This window comes from Zingiber officinale, chromosome 11B (assembly GCF_018446385.1).
Source record: "Zingiber officinale cultivar Zhangliang chromosome 11B, Zo_v1.1, whole genome shotgun sequence".
In the NCBI taxonomy this organism is placed as follows: domain Eukaryota; kingdom Viridiplantae; phylum Streptophyta; class Magnoliopsida; order Zingiberales; family Zingiberaceae; genus Zingiber; species Zingiber officinale.
The window spans coordinates 59,443,645-59,450,321 of record NC_056007.1 but is presented as its reverse complement, the minus strand read 5'-3'; the positions used below and the strand labels follow the sequence as shown (position 1 = coordinate 59,450,321).

The following is a 6,677-nucleotide window of genomic DNA, read 5'->3' as shown; positions in this document are numbered from 1 at the left end:
TTTATTGTAATAATAGTGGTGCAGTAGCAAAACTCGAAGAAACCATAAGTCCATAAGGCAAGTAAACACAATAGAGCGCAAGTACCATCCAATACGAGAAATCGTATAAACGAGGATAAGTTGTTGTTACCTAGATTGCATCAAGTGATAACCTAAAAATTCTTTCACAAGGCCCTTAAGGCAAAGAGCTTTTGATGGGCATGTTGAAGGGTTGGGAATCAGATGTATGGCAGGATATATGGCAACATAGTCTTTTAGTATAAGTGGGAGATTGTTAAAGTATATACTAAAAGCCTAGCTTTTTGTATAAGCATATATTTAGAAATAAGAATCACATTAGTCAACATCCACATTTATTTATTAAGTGTAGTTGTTCAATTAATTTATATAGTAGATAACATGGTGTGTGGTGTCACACACAGAAAATCATGTTATCGGTTCTTTATAAATTATAAACAGTTGCTCACGACTATGATGAAAAGGAACAAACCATTGGAATAGTCGTAGTGTAATTAAGTATGGGTTTATCTTGACTAATAAATTATACTAGTACACTCTAGGTGTATTGAGTAGGACCATTTTAGGTAAGTTCTTTTTATACTGACTTAGTAAAAGAACTAAACCTTAGTTATTATGGAAGTATGTGCTCTTAATCCTAATATAATAACAAGCACATATATTTAGTATTTATTTCTTTAACTTATCAAAGGATGAGATTTAGCTCGATAAATCAATAGGCCCGATAAGTTGGGAAATGATATTATTTATAGTGTGTGTTGTTGATTATAGAGGGAAACTGTGTCCTAGTTATCTAGGTTGAGAATGTCCCCAAGAGGAGCTCATAAGGATTGTCATGTTAAACCCTGCTGGTGGACTTAGTCCGACATAACAATGAAGTTGAGTGGTACTACTCTTGGAGCTAGATATTAATTAAGTAAGTTGTCAATAACTTACTTAATTAGTGGGCATTTATTATCTTAAACACAGGAAGACTAACACACTCATGATAAGAAGGAGCCCATAATGTAATTTGGGATTGGTGCGGTAGTGCGATAATAACTCTCTAGTGGAATGAGTTATTATCGATGAACTTGAGTTGTGTGTTCGGGGCGAACACGGGATACTTGAGCTCATCGGAAGGCCAAAACCAATTTCTCCTCTAGGTCCCTGTCGTAGCCTCATTAAAGCCTCAAGTCCATCCAAATATAAGCCCATCTTGGTGTCCAAGAAGGGGTGTGGCCCAATGCTTGGTGACCAAGCAAGGGCCGGCCACATTATCCTCTTAAGGGGCCGACCCCTTGCTTGGTGCCCAAGCAAGAGGTGGCCGACCACATTAATTCAAACAAGGAGGGGTGTTTTGAATTTTTAAAATCTTCTCTTTGTAGAAAACTACAAGTTTTAAAAGAGAGATTTTAAATTTAAAAACTTTCCTTATTTGAATTAGGCCACATGTTTTAAAAGAAAGTTTAAAAGTTTTAAAACTTTCCTTTTTTAACCATCCTCATGGTTTAAAGAAAAAAAAAGGAAGAGAAGTTTTAAAATTTAAATTTTCCATAACCATGTTAAAAAAGGAAATTTTATAAGAGAAGTTTTAAATTTTAAAACATGGTTTTAATTTTTTTTAAAACTTCCCTTTTTTAACTCCTACTTTAGGAAATTAGAAGAGAGCTTGTAAAATTTTATAAGGGCTTATAAAATTTTATAAAAAAATTATTATTCTTTTTTCCTTGATGAGGTGGTCGGCCACCTTGTTTGGTGCCCAAGCAAGGGGCCGGCCAATAGGATTAAACCCAATCAAGGATTGGTGATTAATTCAATCAAGAGGAAAGAAAAGGAAAAATAAAAAGAGAAAAGGAAAAACAAGAGGAAGATTTTATTTTTTGTAAAATGTCTTTCCTTATTTGTCTTGTGCAAGTAATATAAAAGAAGGGGAGGAGAGGCCTCATGAAGGATGCTATTCTTTTCTCTCTTCTCTCTAGTTTTCTCCTAAGGGGCGGCCCTTGCTTCTCTTCTTGCTAGTGCCAGCCACCTCTTGTGGTTCCTCATAGTGGTCGGATACAAGAAAAGGAGAAGAAGAGAAGTAGGGAACACAACAATCCTTATTCTCTTGTGGAGTTCTTCATTGTGGCCGGCCTTCTCCCTATCCCTTTTCCCTTGCTCTCTTTGGTTCCTAGATTAGTGGTGGTGGTCGAATACTAGAAGGAGGAAGAAGAAGCTTTGGGTGGTGTGTATCTTGGAGGATCGTCACCCACACGATGTCCAAGGCGAGGCGAGGAATACTGCAGAAGATCTCGAGGTCATTAACATACAAAGAGAAGGTATAACTAATAATTTTCTTTCGCATCATACTAGTTATTTTTCTTTGTATAAATTCCAAACACAAGAGGCATTAGATCTAGTTTTTTGAATTTATTTTTCGAGTTTGTGTTTTCTTTGTTTTTTAAATTTGTGATTCGATTGTTCTTTTCGGTTAAACCTAGAGTTATTTAAGGAAATTAAATATTAGTTTTCCTTAAAAAGCTTTGTCTAGGCGGTGGTGGTTGCTCCCATACCCAAGAAGGTCATGTGCCTCGTCATGCAGTCCTGGAAGCTAATTTTGGAAATTAATATTTAATTGAATTTATAACGTAGGTGGATTTGGATCAATAGTGTTAAGTTCTGCTTACGATCCAAGTCTAAACCATTAAGAACAGATAAGTTAAATTTGGAATCAATAATGTTAAGTTCTATTTGTAATTCCTAATTTAACTTCTAAAGAACACAATAGGTTATTTAAGGAAAGATTCGACACTTGTACAAAATTTTTATACAGTGGAACCGGTACAATTTTCCTAGGACTAACCAACATACTTTTGCACTGGTTCCTTCACACGGCCGTGTGTAAGACACGGCCAAGAAGTTCTACTCCTCTGGATTCTTCACACGGTCGTGTCTACGACACGGCCTTGCACCTTTTCTTCTCTGGAGACTCCACACGGCCATGTCATGTAGACTTGACCCAAGCATTTCCCTTCTCTGCACCATAAGCCTGGCCTTGTACAGCATACGACCATGCTCTGTTTTGCTCCACTTGATGAAATTTCTCCTTTCTAGCTCTTTCAACACTTCCATGCCCATGAAGAAGTCATGGCCAGCTCATGGAAGTGAAATTTTAACCTGAAAACAAAGCAAAAAATCAAGTAAAAACACTACTAATGAACAATAGAAATATGGAATGAAACTAATTAAAAAGAACCCTTGGGTTGTCTCCCAAGAAACACTTGTTTAAGGTCTTTAGCTCGACCAATCTTGATTACTCCTCTCTTTTCCTTGCCCTTGGAGGGCAGCAATATTTGTCATTTTTGTTGGGAGGTCTTCTCCCAACATCTTCCACCACATTATTCTCTTCATTTGGTGGCCTCCCATGAGGATGGAAGTTCCATTCCTCCAGTTTGTAAATGCTTGCCCTGCTACAAGCATTCAACAGAGAAGAGACATGGTTAGAGGCATTAGATAAATCATATTCCAACCATTCCTTACCAATCACCAAAGATAGTTTATGATTTTTAACATCTATAATAGCTCCTGCTGTAGCAAGGAACGGTCTTCCCAATATGTTAGGTATTTTTGGGTCCTCCTCCATGTCTAACACAACAAAATCGGTGGGAATTATACTCCCACCTACTTTTACCGACACATCTTCAACGATACCCATAGGGTACCTGCAGGAGTGATCAGCAAGTTGTAGTGCCATGGTAGTAAGTTTAAAGTTTTTAAGACCTAATTTATTACAAATAGAATAAGGAATGAGGCTAACACTTGCCCCCAAATCACAAAAAGCTTTCTCAATAAATTCAGTTCCTATATTGCAAGGAATATAAAAGCTTCCAAGGTCTTTCAATTTTGGGGAAGTGTTCTTTTCAAAAAGAGCGTTGCATTCCTCTGTAAGTGCAATGGTCTCTATATCTCCTTTCCTTCTCTTATTCGACATGATGTCCTTCAGGAATTTGGCAAACTTGGGCATTTGAAGGATTGCATCAATGAGTGGTACTTCAACACATATTTCTTTTACCTTCTCCAAGAATTTGCCAAACTCTTCATCCTTCTTTAACATAATAAGTCTTTGAGGAAAAGGAACTGCTATACTTTGATGGTTAAGTTGAAGAGTCTCTTCAACCTTAGTGGTACTCTCCTCATTATTTTAAATATGATTTGGTGTTGGAGGAGAGAGCTCTTCTTCCGTGTGCATCCCTTTTGGAGCAGTCACTTAGGGATCTCCCAAGGTTTGTCCGCTTCTAAGCTCAATTCTATTGCAGTACTCCATAGAATTGACATCAGGCTTGCCAGGTAATTGTCCTGGTGCTCTAGAAGATGAGGAAGCTAGTTGGGCAATCTGACTTGCCAGAATCTTTTGATGTTTGTCAGAATTATCCATTTTCTGAGTAAGTTTTAAAATGTCTTGTTTCATTTCATTCTGAGTGGACATAATTTCTTCAAACATCTTTTCAATTTTAGACATAGGAAAGCCTTGAGAAGATTGTTGCTGAAAATTCTGCTGCCCGGACTGAAAATTAGGTCTTGCCCCCATAGATGGTCCTTGATCTTGATTATTTCTATAGGAAAAATTAGGATGACTTTTCCATCCAGGGTTGTAGGTATTTGAGTATGGGTTGTTCTGCCTTTGATTGAAACCCATGATTGCATCACATTACTCTAATTGATTGATTTGTGCAGTGATAGCTCCTAATGGACATGAGTCATTTGAATGTTCAGAACTTCCACATACTTCACAAGAAGAAAGAACGACATTGACCGTATTTGAAATAGCTCCCATATTCTCAAATCTTTTTGTAAGAGCATCCAGTGTTGCAGCCAATAAGGTCACTGCATCAACATCAAATTTTCCTGATGCTTTTGTTGTTGGGTTTATACAAGAATAGCCACCACTTCTTTCATTAGCCCATTGATGGTGGTTTTGTGCTACACTTTCAATTATCTCCTCGGCTTCATCCAAGCTCTTATTCATAAGTGTCCCTCCAACAGCTGAATCAAGGAACACTTTTGTATGATAATTAATGTCATTATAAAATGTATGTAGCACTAACTACCTTTCCAAACCATGGTGTGGGCATTGTCTAAGCATACTATTGTATCTATCCCAAGCTTCAAATAAAGATTCAGAGTCTTCTTGCTTGAAGCTTGCAATAAGATTCCTCATATGAGCTATTTTACTTGGAGGATAGAATTTGTCGAGGAATTGTTGCTCATATTGCTCCCATGTGGTGATGCTATTTGGAGCCAAAGAATTCAATCATTACTTGGCTCTATCTCTCAAAGAAAAGGTGCACTGCCTCTGAAGGAACACCATTCATTTTCATTGTGCCGCATATTTCATAGAAGACTTCCAAGTATTGATTTGGGTCTTCATGCGGTCCTCCACCAAACTAATTTTGCTGCACCATAGATATAATTACAGGTTTGATCTCAAAATTGTTTGCTTCAACTGAAGGCCTTGAAATACTAGATCGAAAACCCCTAGCATAAGGTGCTGCATAATCCTTTAGTGGTATATTCACCATGATAGAATGTTCTTGTTCTTCTTGTTATCTTTGTAGAATTTTTCTTCTATGAAATGTTCTGTCTATCTCGGGATCAAGAGGAAGAAGTTCTCCTACAAAGTTAGATCTTTGCATACACAAGAACAAGATAGCAAGATAAGTATAAAAGAAAAAGAAAGAAAGAAACTAAATCAAGAGAAAAATAGAGAGAAGTTACATGGCCAAGGCTCCATCTGGCTTCAAATCTTTACATGGTCATGGCTTGCTTCTGCCAATGCTCCCCTTGTACGACCATGTAGATCTACACGGCCTGCACTGGCTCCGCCTCTGGAAACTTGGTACGGCCGTATGGTGTACACGGACAGGGCCCTCTTGCTCACTGGAAATCCTGCACGGTCGTGTGATGTACACGGTCAGGGCCTTCCTGGTCTCTGGAAATCTCACATGGTCGTGTGGTGTACATGGCCAGGGCTCCATCTGGCTTCAAATCTTTACACGACCGTGTGAGGTTCACACGGTCGTGGTAACTTCCATCTCTGTTGCATCCACACGGCCAAGGAACTCCACACGGCCTGGGCAACCCCCCATGGCAGGGTCGTGTGAGGTACAAGAATGGTGCCTTCCTCCTTTGCTTCACTTGCGGATTTGGCCTTAAACACAAAACCTTCACCAATTTCGACTCTTGTGTACAGAAAATGCACAAAAGTAGATCTCCAAACAAAAAGAGTAAATATGCTAAAAGGAAAGTTGGAAGTATAAAAATACGTAGACAAAGCATGTGCAAAATATGTGAATGTGCGTCAAAACATGCTAAATAAGTGTATATAATCTACGTACATCAGCAATGCTACTAAGGTGGTGGCTATTGCAGTGGGAGACGTCTACTTATCTTTTGATAGAAATAGAAGTTTGGTTTTAAGAAATTGTCTTTATGTACCCAATTTCATAAAGAATTTAATTTCAGTTTCTAAACTGTATTTGGATGGATATTCTGTTTCTTTTAATAACAATGTGGTTATAAAGAGAAAAAGAGTTATTATCTGTTTTGGTGCATTGGTTTGCAATTTATATACTTTAAATTCAATTTCCCCTACAAAGCAACAAATGGAAATTAATAACACATCTTCTAATTCAAATAAG

The 6,677-nt window shown here is 37.8% G+C and overlaps 1 non-coding gene across 1 annotated transcript; it reads left to right on the top strand.

Annotated features, from left to right (window-relative positions):
- Window positions 1–5,093: 5,093 nt before the first annotated feature.
- LOC122035586 lies at window positions 5,094–5,199 on the top strand. The gene has a single exon (XR_006127124.1). It is a non-coding gene; the product is annotated as a small nucleolar RNA R71 (small nucleolar RNA).
- The last annotated feature ends 1,478 nt before the right edge of the window (window positions 5,200–6,677 follow it).